Below are 15,735 nucleotides of genomic sequence, written 5' to 3'. Positions count from 1 at the left end.
CGAAACAGTGGATGTCCTGCATCAAAGAGGATCTAATAGATCGTCTCAGCAAACAACTAAAGAAAAATACATCAAAGATTTAACTCAAAATCAGCTAGTAAAACAGAGTAATAACAATGGTCTGAACAACGCTACTACAATGGAAACTCCTGAAACAAATGCAATAAAGCACAGAAGTGAAAGCATCCAATATGTACAACCAAAAACAAAAAAAAACTGAATCAAAGGTATTAGACGACAAAAGACCGGTATCTAGCCGACAATCATCTAAATCTGCTGATCTAAGAGGTAATCAGAGAGTTGATACCACGATACAGGTAAGGGATCTAGGAAATGGAATTGCGGTCCTCGAACAGGGTATTGTAAACCCAAAGTCAATTATAGGAGGGCAACAAACCTTCAATATGGATAGGAGCGAAGAAGCTACACCATTCTCACATCATGAATTTGAATTTAAAATATTTATATAGCGCTACATACACCATACGGTTTCTTGGCGCTGTGGAGACTAAATTAGCAGTAGGAACGCAAATACTGGTAAAGAAAACAGGAAATGAGATCAGTTTACATTAGAAAAGGCTTGGGTAAACAAAAAAGTCTTAAGATCTTTACGGAAAAGGTAGTAATGTCTGGCCAGACGTAGATGATCGGGAAGGGAGTTCCAAAAGGATGGTGCCAAGAATGAAAAATTGGCTCCACCCCATTTCTTACGTCTGTAACGGGGTACCTGAAGAAGCGATTGAGTAGATGAGCGAAGCTCACGGGCAGGGGTGTACTCTTTTAACAGGGAGGAAATGAAGGCAGGGGCTGTGCCCTGGCGCGCCTGAAAGACCATACAACCTGTTTTGAAAAGGGATCGCTCCCTAACAGGTAACCAGTGCAATGCCTTCAGTAAGGGGGTAGAATGATGAGAGCGGGGGAGACCATGGACGAGTCTGGCCGCCTGGTTTTGAACCAGCTGGAGCTTCCGCAAACTATACGCTGGAATGCCGTTGTATAGAGCGTTAGCGTAGTCCAGCCGATAAATCACCAGAGCGGACAAGATAAGTTTAAGTGCAAGAGGGGAGAAAAAGCGAGAAACAGAGCGAATAGTTCGAAGAACCAGAAAGCAAGAAGAGACAACAGAAGTTATATGTGAGTGAAGAGTGAGATGATTATTGATTTTAATGCCCAGGGTTTTAACTGAGGGAGAAGACGTGGGAGGGGGTCCTAAAGAAGAAGGCCAGAATGAAGAGTTCCAAGGACTGGAAGAACCACCCGTGAGAACCAATTCCGTTTTATCGGGGTTCAGCTTCAGATGATTGTGGTTCATCCAGTCCCTGATGAAAATCATAATAGTCTGAAAATTAGAAATAGAATGAGAGGAGGAAGAAAGATTAAAGATAAGCTGGAGGTCATCCGCATAATTATAAACGGTGACCTCCAGTTGCTGAAGTGCAAAGATCAAAGGATAGATGTAAAGGTTAAACAAAAGAGGGGAAAGAGAAGAACCCTGAGGAACACCACATGTGACCTTGAGTTGGGTCGCCGAGAAATCCCCCAGCCGGACTGCCTGGGTGCAGTCCCTCAGAAAGGACAATAGCCAAACCAGGGCTGAGCCCTCGATCCCCGCCGCTCCGACACGGGAAAGTAAGATGGAATGATCCACCGTGTCGAAGGCGGCGGAAAGATCGAGGAGCACCAGGGCCTGGTAATTGTTCTGGTCCATGCCCTCCCTGAGGTTGTTCAGGACCGACACCACGACGGACTCTGTGGAGTGCCTAGGCCGGAAGCCTGCCTGCCGGGACGCTAGGCCCCCATTCGCTTCTACATGGGCACTGAGGACCGATGTTACATATCGCTCCAGCACCTTGCCCAAATAAGGTAGAAGCGAAATGGGGCGATAGTTAGCTGGAGCAGAGGGATCCACGCCAGGCTTCTTCAGGATGGGCACTATAGTGGCAGATTTAAGTGCTGGGATTACCACCCCCTGAGCCAGAGAGCTGTTGAGAAAGGAGATTGGCGGTTTAGGGCAAGCAGAATAGATCTGTTGCAGGATGTGGGCTGGACAGATGTCCGCCGGGGAACCAGACTTTACTTTGGGAAGTATTGCAAGAAATACTTCTTCGGTAAGAGGAGGGATAGACGAGAGACAACAGTGAACAGTCGGGGGAGGGGCTCAACAAATGAAGGGGAAGGAAGTGGAATATTAGTTTTGATATTGCTGATTTTATCCCAAAAATAAAAATTCAAGGAATCACAGAGGAACTGGGTAGGGGGAGGCTTAAGTGAAGCCCTGTCAGAATAGGCCAGGTCATGTATTTGTTCTCAGCCACCAAAATTTTGGCTGAGAAGGACGCAGTCTTAGCACCTAATATAGCCCTTTTGTAGTCGCCCAGCGGAGTCACATAATGGGTTTTTAATAGAGGACAGTAATCCTTTCTCCATTGCCTCTCGGCCCGCCGGAGGGTCAGCTTTTTTATCTTCAGGTCATCGCCGAACCACCGATTTGACTCCTTAGGTCGTCGGGTTGATATCCGGCGTAAAGGGGCTAATGTATCGCAGCCTCCAGCAAGCCAGGTATCGATGGCAGCGGCTTGAGAAAGAGAAGATAGACCCTCTAGGTTAGGTGCAAGATTCAAAAGGGAGGATGATAATGCAGAAAGGTCTACCCTATTCCAGTTCCGCGCCCAGGTGTTTTTGGCGAGCGGAATCTTTACTGCCGGTTTAAGGCGGAGGAGGAAGGAGATCAGGGCATGATCTGACCAGGGGCATGGGGTCACGGACATGGAGGAGACCGAGATAATAAGAGACCAAACCTGGTCTAGTACATGACCGTGAATGTGCGTAGGAATTTGCAGGTGGGAAACAAAATTTAGGGATGCAAGTGATTCAGAGAACTGCTTAGAAGCAGTACATTCATAGGGATCGGTGGGCCAATAATTAAAGTCCCCTAATACTAGTACTGAAGCGTGGTTAATCGCTAAAGTGGCTAGTACGTCCTGAAATGCTGGCAAAAACAGGTGAGAGGACTGGGGAGGACGATACATTAGTAAACAGGTGAGCGGGGGAGAAAAGGCAAGAGAACGAGCCACAAGATGCTCGGTAGAACAAATAGAAGGAGAGGGAAGGAGTTGAAAGTTAAGCTCAGATCGGGCAATAAGAGCCACGCCACCCCCTGCCTTGCCCGCCGATCGATCAGTGCGGAGGGCCACATAAGAGGGAGGAAGGGCAGCCAAGAGAGAGGGCAGGGAGGACTCACAGAACCAGGTTTCAGTTAAAAGTAACATATCAGGCTGATGGGTGACAGGCTGATGGGTGTCATGCTTCATTGAGATCGCCACAAGGACATGAATCTGTACAAAGACGAAATAAAGACAACAAAAATTACTGCAGTCTGGAAAACATAAATAGTGCAACAAATATTGTATGGTTTAAACCGGAGTACACCTCAAAAGGACAGCATGATGTTTTGAATAGAGGCAACATCCTAAGGCTATTAGCTCACATCTCTTCGCTGGCCGGCGTGACAACTCAGGACTTGGCTTCCATTGAATTTATACCAGAAGATGGAATGAACGTGGAAAAAACGAAAGCAACATGGATAACATCTTTAGTTGCACAAAACATACTGGCAGAAACCACTTCCTTTAAAAATTGGGGAATAACAATTGCACCCTACATGAAACCAAAATATCCTGATTTATTGATTCCAACAGTAACAGACGGAAAACAAAACTCCTTCAATAGGTCTGATCTAACAGTACTCAGAGGGACAATAGGGGTAGATGGGGCAAGTAGCATGGAAGATCCAAACGTTAGGGGCCGCACCTTAGATTACGTAACACAAGATTTAAGATGGTTTGCGAGAACAATTAATAATCAGTCAAACTGACCAACAAACAAACCCCTAATATAAGCTATCAAACCCATTTCAGAATATGTTCATGGAATATCAACGGTTTGGCCTCCAAAATATCTGATATAGAATTCATCAACAATCTAAGATCTTTTGATATTGTGTCCCTGCAAGGAACATGGCAACTAGAACCCCCTCACCTGCACAGATTTTTCGTTTCTTTACTAGTGCTGTAAGAACAGCAAAATATGGCCATCTCCAAGGGGGCTTAGTAACATATGTTTCAGCTGCAAGTGCCTATGAGATCAGGGAATCAGGACCAACCTCGCCCGATTTAAAGATAATAAATGTATCCATCTTGAAACCGGGCAAAAAGGGCATAAATCTTATATTGATCAATGTTTATATACACCCAAAAAGGAAAGGAAAGGTAACTAAAGAACTATATAAATGCCTGGAGGAAATCACTAACGATACACCGACAACGGACCTTATGATCACTGGGGATTTCCATCTCAATCTGATGGGAAACACGACAACTGATGAGAATCATTATCAAAACACAGCCTGGAAAATACCGCAACAAGAGCCTCCACTGTCATCCAAACACTCCAAATTAGGAGAGGAGGTGCTAGAGAATCTTGAGTGCTATAACATGAGAGCATGAAATAGGAGATTGACTGAAGACATCCCACCAGCATGTACATTTTTTACAACAAGACTCAGTAAAATATTGGACTACACTTTCATGTGACTATCCTTATTCCCCCACATTGTTTCATTCCACATAGGGGAAAAAGCTGACAGCGACCATTGTCCTCAGGAAATAATACTTAACATCGATAAACCCAAATTTGAGCAATCGCTGGTATCGAAAGATCTAATTCACACCATTAACTACAAAAGGATTAAGTATTCTGTAGTAAAAGATGGAGACCTCCAAAAAATGGCAAATCTACATTTTGATGGGAGAATTGGAGAGAGCGAGGTTGATAAATGGGAGAACTTCACAACAACCATGGCAAATTACACTACAACTCCAAAGCTCCAATATGCACAGAAGGACAGTAACATGACTTCTTTTTCAAAAAGTCACAAAGAAAAGATTAAATGCATAAAAAAATGTATCTCTCAAACAATGAGCCAACTTAGGTATTCCCCAAAAGAAACGGCGAAGCACAACCAGTTGCGAGAACTAAAGGCATCCTTGAAAAAAACAAAATGGGCAGCAAACAGGGCAATGGAGGACAGTTTGTGGGCCAAGTTAAATGCAGACATCAAGCAGAACGATGCAGCGAGATTCTGGAAAACCATCAACTCATTTTTAAACCCTAGGCACGATGGAGTCTCGTCTCACATCTCCGAAGAAACATGGGTAAACCATCTTAAAGATCATTTCACACAACATACAACCTATGGTTCAGCAACGGAAAATGATGAAAAGAATTTAAAACCATTGGGCGTCACTCTAAACAAACAAATAGCTCTATCTACAACCACAGGAGAGACAAATCTACAAAAGACTATGAGGCGTTACATCAAAAAAGGTAGAAGAGAGGGGGTTCCAGGTCCGAATGGAATCCCTCCTATCCTTTATAAATTGAAGGAAAAGGATCGGGCCGAAGCTCTTGAGCCTTTGTTTTTGGAAATCATTCACTTCAACAAACTACCTGTCTCCTGGAAGGGCTCAATTATCTCCCCAATTTTCAAGTCAGGGGATAAATCTCTACCCTGCAATTACAGATTGATTGCCCTTATGGATAATGAGGCAAAGTACTTTGCTGGGATTCTAATGGAGGAACTACAGGCCTGGGCCTCGGAAAACTCCGTAATCCCTGTCAATCAGACCGGCTTTTCTAAATCGGTAGGGACCACAATGAACATTTTGACTATGAGTCTGCTAATCGATAAAGCAAAATCGACTAAAATGCCAATCCACTTGTGCTTCATAGATTACAAGGCGGCTTTCGACCATGTCAACCGGAACCTTTTATGGTCCAAATTGGAAAGGTGGGGAATACCAAAGCCGTTATTAGACCTGCTGATCAATTTGCACAGCGAAACATGGGTACAGGTGAAGTTGGGTGATGGCTCCTATCTATCAAGACGCATCCCAACAAACAAAGGTCTCAAACAAGGATGCGTCCTGGCCCCAACTCTCTTTAACCTGTTTTTAGGAGATCTCATCCCGGTTCTTAATAACGGCAATTCTCATGCACCTAAATTAGGAAGTCAAATACTTCCAACACTATTATATGCAGATGACCTGATCCTAATTAGTCATACTAAAATAGGGATGCAAAATCTTGTGGATGCAACAAAAAAATACTCTGATGAGAATCAACTGACGATAAATTTGGAGAAGTCCAAAACAATGTCAATTACCAAGAAAGGAAAAACCCCTCTTAGCTGGTTTTGGAATAACATCCGCATACAAGAGACGTCAGTCTACAAGTACTTAGGGGTCCAAATTGACAGCAGCGGTCAGTTCATCATCCAAAAAGAAAGCATCAGAGGAAAAGGTATTACAATAGCAATCTCCTCAAAAAAACTAAATGGAAGACTCACTAGTCCATCTCTCCTTCTGATGACGCAAGTTATACGGGCTAAACTCTTGCCTACAATTACCTATGGCAGCGAAGCACAAACACAGAACATTAGCAGTTGCCAATCCCGAAGCAAGGTCACGACAGTCTTGCCAATTCCCACCTTCATAAACATAGAGCACCACCAGGGACAACATCTTGAGGCACATGCAGAGCATAACCACATCAGCATGGAAGAACACCAGAGAGAGTCAACGAGCGAACTGCCGGAAGCCGGAACTTACAATCAAATGATGGGAGCAGCCGGGACTCATAGAAAAACAGGAGTACACCAGATAAATGCTGCCGCACAATCAAATATGCAAGAATCAGAACCCAACGGTATAAATTGGCAGGATACAACAGCATTGCTGTTTACACCGGAATACGTTTCTAAGGGCAGATTTAACATTATGAATCGCGGCAACATTCTCTGCTTAATATCTCACATACCAACCCTGTCTGAAATCATGTCAACTGACCTAGTCTGGATAGAGTTTATTAAAGCCAAGGATGCTGACTCTGGGTAAAAAACGCATGCTTTATGGAGCTCACCTACTATCGCACAAAGAATATATCAGGAAAGGGATACTTTTAAGAACTGGGGGATAACCATCATGCCACACATCAAGCCAGGATATCCCGACTTGTTGAGGCCAAAGCATAAAGCTGGGAACTCGGCACCCGATGGTAGGCCCATTACCTCGGTACTGAAGGGAGCCAGGGGGCAAAGTAAAACAAATGGAGAAGTCTTCCTGGCAGAACGTGAAAGTAATCAAGTCCCGACAACAATACCAAAATGGGACACCGACATAAGATGGATCTCAAGAACCATAAACAACAGGGGAACAGATTGACGACTTAGAGGGAAAAGAGAAAGATCAGTCATAAGGGGGTCTCTACGGATATGTTCCTGGAATGTGAATGGCTTGGCAAGCAAACTGTTGGATGCGGATTTCATTGAATATATCAGGGATTTCGACATCGTGGCTCTTCAAGAGACCTGGCTAAGAGAACCCCCACACTTGCAAGGATTTCTGCACTTCTATACAAATGCACTGGCTGAGGCAAAATACGGCCATCTACAGGGGGGCTTGGCCACATATGTTGCAATGTCCAGGATCTAGGCTTTTCTTCATCTGCAGGTCTTGCTTTAAACTTAAACTGCTCGGGTTCAATACTAGCAACGGACCTTAACATCACAATAATCAATGTCTATATCCAACCAAAGCGAAAAGGTAAATTAATAAAAGAAATGTGCAAGTTAGTAGAAAAATATATTATTGAAGGGCCATCAGCGGAGCTCATTCTTACTGGTGATCTAAACCTAAATCTAATGGGGTCCCCCACGGACGCCAAAATGTCGATACAAATACAATCTGGAACATCCCAACGTAAGGGGACCCACCTTCTAGCAAGCAAACAAAAGCAGGACTGTCGGCCTTGGAAGAACTGGAACACTTACATTTAAGAGCACTAAATGGTAGATCAAGAGGAGATAATCCCCCTTTAGCAACATACTGCTCATCCAGGAACAATACTATTCTGGATTACACTTTTGTCTCCCTGGTTCTGTTCCAATACATTACTCTATTTCGTTTAGGGGACAAAGGGGATAGTGATCACTGGCCACAGGAAATTGAGCTTAGAACAACAGTCCATGTGTTCGAGCACTGCCGGACCACCGAAGGTGCAGACTATACTATTAATCTTAAAAGAATCAAATTCGGGCCAGAGACACGTTGCAGAATGGTTGGAGTAGCTAAGGAGCATTTTGAACTGAGAGCCGGATCAGATGAAGTCAAAAAGTGGGAATGCTTCTCCAACACCATGGCAGCTTACACTACGATCATCAAGCCAAAAACACAACAAAGAACTGGCGGAGTGAAATCGATATCTCAACTTGCGCTGAAAGAAATAAAGCACATCAAGAGAGTTATCTACCGCATATTGAGACAGCTACGGTGGAACCCCCAAGATTTAACACTACTAAATTAATTGCGAAAGCAAAAGGCCCAGTTAAATTTTTTTTAAAAGGATGCAAAAAGAGACCAAGAGAATGCAATGTGGGCGAAACTACATGCTAATATAAAGCAAAACAACAGCGCACATTTTTGGAGATCCATAAACAGCTTTGTTCATCCAAATAACCAGGGAAATACCTCTAACATTTCTGAGGCAGTCTGGTCAAAATATCTCGAGTCTCACTTCCATTAAGCTATGGAGTCAGTAATAAAAGGGGAACACTCCTCGGGTACTTCCCATGATGCTTTTATCAGCGCTGCACATGCAGGAATTAACCAGATCATACAAAGCAAAACTGATAATAATAGCTTAACTGCCAATACTTCAACTAATTGAACTATGACCATAAAAAGGCAAATAGGCAAGGGAAGGAGGGAAGGGGTCCCTGGCCCAAATGGCAAACCGCCTGTACTCTATAAGCAAGAGCCAACATTCTGGGCAGAAGCATTAGAACCACTGTTTTGGGAAATCAGGATGACAAATATTCTGCCAGAGTCATGGAGGGGATCCATCATCGCACCAATCCACAAGGCAGGGGATAGGTCAGAGCCTCAGAACTATCGGTTAGTGGCATTACAGGATAATGAGGCAAAAAATGTTGCGGGCATGCTCCTGGAAGAACTACAGGCCTGGGCAGAAGCAAAATCCATCATCCCCCTGAATCAGACTGGTTTTGCAAAGAATGTTGGGACGACCACAAATATAATAACAATGGCAATGCTCTTCGACTGAGGCGAAACAACTGGGAGCTCCCTGCATTTGTGCTTTATTGATTATAAAGCAGCCTTCGACGATGTAAAACGCAACAGATTGTGGTCCAAACTTTATAACTGGGGCTCCCCCAACCCCTTCTAAACCTCCTGATAAGCCTGCATACTAACACCTGGGTCCAGATTAAGCTGGGCGACGGAACACACTTGTCGAGACGCATTCCAACGGACAAAGGGCTTAAGCAAGGTTGCGTTCTGGCACCCACACTTTTCAACCTGTTTGTAGCTCACCTTGTACCGAGATTAAACGCCTGCAACTCGCACGCTCCAAAACTGGGAGATATCTTAGTACCATGTCTCCTATATGCAGACGATATAGTCTTGATTAGTAAAACGAGAGTAGGCCTTCAACATCTTATAAATGCAACTCATGATTACTGAAAGGAAAATGGCCTAACAATAAACTTCGACAAAACTAAAACCATCACCGTGAGTAAAAAAAGGGAAAAGTCCTCAACTTGGTACTGGGGTAATACCCGTATAGAGAGCACCACGGAATACAAATACCTGGGTGTAAAGATCGACAAAGGAGGTCAATTCCTTGCACAAAGAAACAGCATTAGGTGCAAAGGTATCGCTTTGGCAATCTCTCTAAAAACTTTGAACTCCAAATTAACATATAGTCGAGGTGATTCGTGCAAAGTTATTGCCAGCAATAACTTATGGAAGTGAAGCCCAGAAAGGAACAGACGCCAAATTACTGGACTCCACAGTTACAAACACGATTGGGATTATATTCGGACTGCCCAAATACACGTCCCCCTCGCAAATAAGGCTTGAGTTTGGTATCCAGAAGCATTCACTTGCAAGACATGGGGCATATATCATAACTTGGGGCAAAATACGTAGAGCCGCTCCAGGGTCATTAAATGCACAGCTGTGGAAAGAGATAAGCAGATATATTACCTCACCTGCAGCGCAATATCTCAAAGAAGTACTAAACAAACTGGGTCTGAACCAGCTGTGGGAAACTCCCACTAGCTCCGGTGTACTTAAGAAATTAACCTGGAAATCGGTCAAATACCTATCGTGGTTGGAGGATAAAGCTTCACTTGCTGAAAGGTCTCACGGCTGGATGACTCTGAATACGTACTGTGAGCCAGCAGCCCAGGAGTACTTTAACACAGGTTACGCCAAGCATACAAAAATTAGGTTTATGAAGTTTAGACTTGGCTTGTTGCCTGGCACTCAACATTCTCCACCCTGGCTGAAGGAGAAGGCGGACCCTAGATGCCGCCTATGCGGGTTAGCATCGGAAGACCTGTTGCAATTATTATGCTCCTGTAAACAACTCTCGCAAGAACGGCAACAAATATTAAAAGCAAAATTCAACCAGCGGGGAATTCGAACAAGGAGGCAAGCAGTTCTGGCATGCCTTGCTCCAAGTGATCCCCAACTAAACTGTGCCTTGGTAACATTTTTGACAGCATGCACTAAGAAATTGCCGGAAATTAAAAATACTGACTGAAAACTAACTTTTAAAAATGTACTTATGCATTTATAAACAAATTATTATATCCAAGAATCACCATGGTGTAAATAATTGAGATATGTATTTCTGGATATAACCTGCCTGATCAAGTGTCTGCATATATCCGAACTTTTAATGTACAGTCTTTTTAATAGAATGTTTTACCTTTTTATAATTATGGAGATTTTATTGGTTTGTAATGAAATATTTTTGTGTTGCAATGGTTTTAACAAACTATGCAAATAAAATAAACTTAACAGGTGTGTAGCATACTCCATCTTTAAGAAAAAAGAAAGAAGAGCCCAGCTACTTACTTCGTCAAAGCCACCTCTGGTACAATAACCTACTTCTCTCCCTGGAGATCGTATAGTAACTGTTACATGAGCTGTTTCTTTTTATAAAGCCCTTTCCTAACAATGCAGCAGGGAAAGAACTCGCTATCTTTCTGCTCCGTAGTACTAGACCACTCGGTTATTTCAAAATGCCCGCCTTCACCGGAGTAGTGGAAGCGCCATGTTGGGAGAGCTCCCATCCTGAAAAACATGAAGTTACTGGAAATGTAGGAGGTACAGACGTACCATTGTTTTACAGATGTATATTAGAATGTCTCAATGATATATTCCCGGTGTTATCCTGTATTACTAATCATGTGTAAGCAGGGGGTCACTGTTTTAAAGTATATAGCCTTTTTAACACAAAATAGTTATTGTTAGATGGGTCTCAAACTATTAGGTCCTTGTGTGATCGTGTAAATGTGAGTTTGATTACAAGAAAAGTAAGCGCCAGAGTGAGTAATGTCCGATGTCAGTGCATCACCACAAAAATGGCCTCACATTACAAGGAACAGCAACACATACCCAATGATTTGAAAGTGGGTTGTCCTTGAACACCTGTTTAATAGTGACAATCTGGAACACAGCACTCTGAAAAACAGAACAGCAGTAGGTGTAAAAACTCCACACTGGCACCGTGGGGCTTAATGACAATATCCTGTGGGGCCTCTTACTTTGAAAATGCACATAAATGTGAGTAGGTGTGTCAGTAGTGATGATGTCATGAGCGATTTCATTTGAGATTTCATGAGTGATGGCATAAGTAATGTCACTGACTGTGTCATGAGTGAAGTAATTTGTGAGGTCATTAGCTCTGGATTTCGGAGGCATAAGTCATAGTTAACTCAGGTAACCATAACTGCTGCATTTCAATGGTTTCATACAAGCTGAGCCTAACTATAACATCCCTGTAACCTTTGTTTTTTTCTGCAAATTTTGAAGGCTTTTTAATCCTATTTCCTAAGTGTAACATCCCTGTACCCTATGTTATTTTCAGTGAATTTCTAAGGTTTTTTAAATTGTATTTCCTAACTATGAAGTCCCTGTAACTATTGTTTTTAGTGAATTTCAAAGGTTTAAAAAAAAATGTTATTTCCTGCAAGTAACTTGTAAAATTTCTGGGTGGTTGTGTGAGTGGCTGTAAAGGTTGATGAGAGGGTATGTGAGTGGCTGCATGGATCTGTGACTGGGTAAGTGAGTGGTTATGTGGGTATGTGAGTAGCTGTATGGGTTTGTGAAATAGCTGTGTGGGTGTGAGAGTGGGTTTGTGAGTGGCTCTATGGGTCCGTAAGTGAGTGTGTGAGTGGTTGTATGGGTCTATAGAGTGGTTTGAGAAAGGGGGTGGGCCTCCAACAAGGTTTCAGCAATACCACGTTGTATTACTTACTGGAGGTAACAGGAGGGGTTCATGGCTTCCAGTGACCCTCAGCAGCCAAGAAGACTTCATAGCCCAACCAGTAGTGTGTGAGGAAGCACATTTGCACAGTGGTGGAAAAAGGGGGCAGGTTCTCTATCAAGCTCTTAGCAATCCCACTGTTTGGGAATTATAGGTCATAACCGGAGGGATTATTAGCCCCCTAACCTTCAACAATGAAGGGGATTTCATCCCCCAACCACTAATGTACCAGAAGGCACGTTTGCAAAGTTGTGGAGGAAGGGAGCAGGGCCTCTGCTTAGTTCTCAGCAATCCCACTGTGGAACTTACTGGTGGTAGAAAGAGGGGCTCATGGCCCTCAACGACACCCAGAAGCACAGGAGGCTTCCTCTCCCACTAGTGGTGCCCAGAGTGCATTTGCAGAGTTGTGCAGATAGGGAGCGGGCCACGAGCGAGCTCTCAGCAATCCCACTGTGTGGGACTTACAGGTGGTAACAGGAGAGGTTCTTGTCCCCAAACGACGATCAGCAGGCAAGGGGACGTCATCACCTTACCAGCAGTGCATTAAAAAGTGCATTTGCAGAGTTGTGGAAAAAGGGACCAGGGCCTCCGGTGAGCTCTCAGCAATTCCCCTGTGTGGGGTGACTTACTAGTGGCAACAGGAAGGGTTCTTAGACCCCAACGACAATAAGCCGCCAAGGGGACTTCATCTGCCAACCAGTAGTGTGCTAGGAGGTGCATTTCCAGAGGGTTGGAGAAAGGGGGTAGGGCCTCTGATGATCACTCAGCAATCCCCCTGTATTGGACTTACTGGTGGTAACAGGAGTGGTTCTTGCCCCAACAACACATGGCAATAAAGGGGACTTCATCTCACAACCAGTAGTGCACCAGGCGTGTTGGTTACGTGATGCAGAAAAGGGGTAAGGCCACTGATGAGCTCTCACCAGTACTGCTGTGTGGGACTTACTGGTTGTAACAGGAGGGGATCTTGGGCCCTAACAGCTCTCAGCAGCCAAGGGGACTTCATCCCCCAAACAGTGGAGCACCAGAAGCTACATTTGCAGAGTGGTAGAGAAAGGGGGCAGGGCCTCAAATGAGCTTGCAGCAATCCAGCATGCTGGGACTTACTGGTGGTCACAGAAGGGGTTCTTAGTCTCCAATAACCCTCAGGATCCAAGGGGAATTCATGCCTCAATGATCAGTGCACCAGGAAGTGCATTTGCGGAGTGGCTATAAAAGGGGGTGAATCTTCAGATGATCTGTGGCAGAATTCACATTTTCACAGGGGACCCACTTGGGTTGTGGTGAGCACCATGGTTGATCAGCAGATTCCCACGCATTTAGAAAAAAACATTATAAGACAATGAATTGGTCTTTATGGGTCTCTCTGGAGCCCCAGGGACCTTTTCATGATACATAAAACGACTGCAAAAACTTCCCAGTCATATTGCGGCAAGCCAATCACGGCATTGCTTTTGATTCGTGGAATCGCAAATCTGCCTTGTGGTTCCATGGAGGATCTGAGTCCCTGAATATATAACTTTGTTTTTTGATTAATATCTCTAAAACATCTGAATGGAGTTACATCAAATCACAAAAAGCACACTTTCTGGACAAAGAGATACCTTTTTGCCAAATTTGGTGTAATTTCAGCTAGCGGTTTGAGCTGTAGTCTTGTCTAAAATCTCAATGGAAATTAACATGGGGAAATAAGCGTTATTGGACCCCCCTTTTTCTTGGTACCCGCTTGACTAATCACCCCGAAACTTTCAACTCGAATAGGACCCGTTACAATGCAAACGTTTACAACGCATGCCGTTACAACGCAGTAATTACATTGCAACATCCATTACAACGCATGATTTTACAACGCATGCCATCACAAGGCATTTTTAGAAACTACACTTACAACTCATACTATTACAATGCATAATACTTTTAGGGCAACAGTAGTGTAAGTGTTGGATAGTGTGAGGTTAAAAATACTATTCCCACTCCAGTGAGTGCAACGGTAAGTGTTTGATAGTGTAGGGGTAAAAATTACTATTCCCACTCCAGTGTGTGCAACAGTAGGGCAAGTGTTGGATAGTGTATGGGTAAAAATGATTATTCTCCATTACTTACCTTATAATGCATTGTATTGGCATGCATGTAGTGACATGCATTGTAATGGCTTGCTTTGTATTGACATGTGTTGGAATGGTATGTGATGTAAAGGCAGTTGCATTGTAAAGACTGCGTTGAAAAGGTAGTGCATTGTCAAAAATGCGTTGTAATGTGTAGTGATTAACTCCAAGTTGACGTGATGAGTTTCAAGAAGATTTATTCAGGAAAGTTACAGGATACAAAGATGAGTAGTACAAACCCCACCAGGAGCAGCCAGCATGCAGCTCAGCCCACTCAACTGTGATTTCTCTGACAGACTCCCAACATTCTGAACAGCATCATCACAGCACCATTCTACTAGTGGTAAAATAGCATTGCATTTACAACATATCCCCCTTTCTTACAAGGAAAAACAAAATAGATAGAAATCGAAAGAGGGGAACCTAAGATATATAAGGGAAAAATATACAGAAGCAACAAGAAACGAAGAGACGACAAGAAAGAACATGAAGAATGCAAAAAAAAGACAACAAGAAGGATGAAGAAACAGATAATAACGATCCATCCTCCCTTCTACAAATAAAACAGAAAGAAAAAAATATAAGACCCCGGGAAAGAAAACAGCGAGAAAGAGACACCAATGACAAACTCCCAAACACACCAGCTGGCCAAGCAAGCACGCAAGGAGGCAAGACGTAGAATAGAAACAACACTGAGGTGAACCCAGAGAAAGACAAGAACAGGCAAACAAAACACAAAAAACAAGTGCGTATGACAATTAATGAAAGAAAACAGGAAACTAAAAACTGAAAAGAAAACAAAGAAATTGCTAAAAGACCAGAGACTGAAAACGTGAGAATCAGAAGAGAAAACAAATGAGATAATCAGAAAATGAAATTACTTTGCAAAATATGACAGTGTAATATTGAGAAAGAATGACGTCAGGAAAACAATAGAAATGGGAGTGAAAATAAGAAAACACATCCAATGTAAAAGTAGAGAAGTACACAACGCATGTGAACATGGGACTAAAACCAAACCATGCAACGATGACCTATGTACAGGCAACAATCTGGATTTGACATAGGGAAAAGTGCAGTGATGGGACTAGAAACCAAACAACACGCATGTAGGGGGAACATATGACTGAAAAGTCAGAGGAGGTTAGCAAATGTCAACACCCATGATCTCTCCAAATACGGGAGATTACTTAAAGTTTACAGGTGTACATGG

The sequence above is a fragment of the Lissotriton helveticus genome, chromosome 4_1 (genome assembly GCF_964261635.1).
Source record: "Lissotriton helveticus chromosome 4_1, aLisHel1.1, whole genome shotgun sequence".
Taxonomy (NCBI): Eukaryota; Metazoa; Chordata; class Amphibia; order Caudata; family Salamandridae; genus Lissotriton; species Lissotriton helveticus.
The sequence above is the reverse complement of the archived record's forward strand: the minus strand, read 5'-3'. Positions refer to the sequence as shown.